This window comes from Otolemur garnettii, unplaced genomic scaffold (genome assembly GCF_000181295.1).
Source record: "Otolemur garnettii isolate 467f Iridium unplaced genomic scaffold, OtoGar3 scaffold00055, whole genome shotgun sequence".
In the NCBI taxonomy this organism is placed as follows: domain Eukaryota; kingdom Metazoa; phylum Chordata; class Mammalia; order Primates; family Galagidae; genus Otolemur; species Otolemur garnettii.
In genome coordinates this window covers 217615-221334 of record NW_003852450.1, presented here as the reverse complement: position 1 = coordinate 221334, position 3720 = coordinate 217615, and positions in this window count along the sequence as shown.

Genomic DNA, 3720 nt, shown 5'->3' with positions numbered 1-3720 from the left:
CGATTCTGGGCACTGGGGGTCCAAAGACGTAAAAGACACAGTAGCGAAACCCTTCAGAAATTTATGTCTTCATAGATAGGAAGCCTCATCAGTATTTAACCCCAATAGGGTGTGACAAGGGCAATTTTAGCATAAAAGATAAAGCAATATGAGAGTGCAGAGGAGAAAGCAATTAATTATTTCTGCCACAGGAGTAGGGGAGCAGTCAGATAAGATTGCTTATGTACAATATGGGTGGCAAAGCACCATATGCTCGCAGGAAATGAAGATTAGAGTCAACCAAAGCAGAATTAAGGTGCCAAGTATTGTTCTAAACTTAGGCAGGCGTGCCTGGGTTTCGTTAGAATAGAAAAGCACAAATTTCTTCTATTTTAGAAGAACTTCCCACAAAGAGCCAATACGTTCTTTCTCAGCCCCAGTCCTCAGCCCGCCCTGCTCTCTTTGCCTCTGTGTGCGTTGGTCTCACCCCTCTTTACCATCTGAAACCTCGTTAATCCTTTCCCCGATACCACCTCCCTTGTGGATTCCTCACTCCTGACCACATTAACTCTGCTGCTCGTGTCATTTGGGTTTTATTTTTGCCATTGGCTCCCACCACATTTTCATTCGCCAGCGACCGCTTTATTGTAGTGTGTGTAATCCAGAGAGCAGAAAGCCTGTGTTATTCATGTCTGTGTCCCCTTCCAGGAACTCACAGGGGCTTAGCACATCACAGACACTGCTAAATAAATGTTCTTTGCATTGAAAACTCAGTGGTAAATATAAACCCAGTAGTAAATACACACTGGGACTCTAACCATGTTTTTGGCTAAATTACAGTAGGGAGTATTTACCACTTTTCTGAGCTATGGAAGCATTCATCCAACTACCTGTTCAAAATCTTTTTGGCCATCTCGAAGGCACCTCACACTGAATTTGTTAATATATCCCAGGGCACCCCAATGGGTCCTTTTCTAGTCTCCCCTATTTCTGTCAAGAGCATCACAGTCCATACAATTACACTAGCCAGAAATCCAGCAGTCATTTTTGTTACCTCTTTCCCTCACCTGTCATCCCACATCCTCTTGGTTTTACTTCCTCGATGTCTTTCAATCTCCATCTCTAAAGCCACAACCCTGTTCCCACTGGCTCCTACCTGGAATACTGTGACAGTCTCCACTGGTCTCTGCACATCTCCCTCTGTCCCTCCAATCCGTTCCAACATGTAGATCTCCTCTCGTACCCACTCCTTTCAACCTATCAATCATGTCCCACTGCTCTGGGGTAAAGATTGAAACCCCTCCACAGACTTCAAGGCCTTGTGTGGTCTTGTCCAGAACAAACTTTTTCTGTAACTATTTCAGGCTTTATGGGTTAGGCTGTCTGTGCTGGAACGACTCAACTCTGCCATTACAACTCAAAAGCACCCACAGACAACACAGAAACAAACGACCACATATGTTTTACAAGAAAACTTTATTTATACAGGCAGACAGAAAGCTGGATCTGGCCTGAGGGCTGCAGTTTGCTGACTGCTGGCCTAGTGCACGATGACCACCTAGCTTCATTTCTCTCCCCTCCTGTCTGCTGTCTGCACTCTAGCCACTCTGGCCTTCTGGTTCCAAGACTTTTCCATGCGACCTCCTGCCACAGGCCTTGTTCAGGCTGGCTCTCCTCTGTCCACAGTGCTTTGAGTCTCTTTCTGCTTCTTTATCAGTTTTCCTCCTACTCTTCTGGTGGTGCTACTATGTCACCCCATCACCCCTGTCGGTGCCTCTATGGCACCTCATCACTGCGTGCAAAAAACAGCTGGTACATGAATTGTAATTACAAGCCTGCAAGAGGTGGACTCCCTATAGGTGCGGGAGAGCCCTGAGTAACCTCCACCGTGGTCTTTTATTGAGATGCTATACAAGAGGTGTGGGCTACCCATGTATAAGGATTATGTGCTTAATGATCCCTACGTGCTCTTTCCCCACGGGCTCCACTCCCACCCTGATGCACCACAAATGTCTAAAGTATAACACCTGCTTGCTAAGGAGTGATCCATCTTATCTCATTGGAGCACTAACTTTCTTGAGGCCTTGTCTCCAGGCTACAAAACATCTCATTGCCGGCCAGGAGATTGTCCCACTCCCAGCACCTCCCTCCAGAACCAGTGACTGCTCCTAAAAGCAGGGTGCTCAGTCTCCTGCACTCTTCCTTCAAATCTTACCTGGATGTGACTTTTCAGCAGAGCTTTTCTTGATACTCCAGCTAAGCCAAGCCCCCAGTTAAAGGCAGTAAAACATTCTATCCTTTTCCTTCACATAAATTCATTGTGGTTTGTGAATCACACACTACATTTGTGGGCTTACGTCTGACTCCTCCCGCTTGACCATAAGTTCCATAAAGGCAAATCCCACTTTCCTCATCATTTTGCCCCAGTTCCTTCCTGATACGGTGCCTGGCACAGAGTAGAAATCGTTGATGAATGAATAAACTGATGTCTCACCGTATTTCAAAACCCTTAAAAATGTACATGTCATTTGACTTGGCAATCCGACTTCTTGGAATTTCCTTAAGGAAGTAGCCATAGATGTATCTAGAGATTTATGCGCAGAAATTCTCATTATATCATAATAACGAACTAATTGAAACACATTGTAAACCATCTTCATGCCCAAAATGTTATAGGAGACAAGGTAAATAAAAGTATCAGTTGAATCCATTTATTATGCAGATGTTAGTAATAATCTTTTAAAGTCCGGTTTATGGAGCACAGAAGATTTTTAGGGCAGAGAAACTATTCTGTAAGATACTATAATGGTGGATGCGTGTCATTGTAAATTCATCCAAGCCCGTAGAATGTACAACACCAAGAGTGAACCCCAAGGCAAGCTCTGGACTTTGGGGGGCGATGATGTGTCAGCGTAGGTTCATCGATTGTAACAGATGCATAACTCTGGGGAGGGATGTTGACAACGAGGGAGGCTTATAGAAGCCTTGCCCCCACACCCACAGCCTCCTTTAATAATTTTTAAAATTTGTACATTTTTAAAATTATCTTTAATGGCTTGCCAAAGAACGATGGCAATATACCATTTAGTCAAGGCCGAGCTACATAATTTGTGGTGCTCAGTGGAAAACAAAAATACAGGGCCCCTACGCAGGAAAAACGCACCTTCCCTTTCTTCTCCAATCTCTCATTTGTCTTGACATGACATTTTTTTTTATTTGCTATTTAATGTCTTAAGAAAATAAAAGGTAAACATTTAAATTACTAGCATGGGAAATTGTACCATTTATCTTTCTGCTGTGGGGTGCAAGTTTGTAAGTACAAAGCCATTTAACTTGTTTGTAGAACATGAAAATTAATCTATTCCTAGTTTGAATTTCTCATACACAGAGGCATTCCTTTCTCACCAGAACTGTTGAAATGCTGCACAAAATGAACTCAACTATTTCTATTTAATATTTTACTTCTTGCCACATGTACAACTGCTCTGCCTTTGGCCCATGGATGAATAAGGAAGGCCTAAGAGGGAAAGGGACTCCAGGTGGCCTTACATTCCTTTTTCTGTCTACATCATCCTTTCAAGTGGTAGGCTAAATCCAGGGAAGTAATGTAAGAAAGGATATGAAAAGCCTTCTGTTGGTTCTCCTTGTTTCTCAGAGCACCACGATCTTCTGTCTGTGTTGAGAGCAAGTTCTGGTTCAAGCAGAGAGTGTGGCCTCTTGGGACAGGGAGCACCCAGCTGT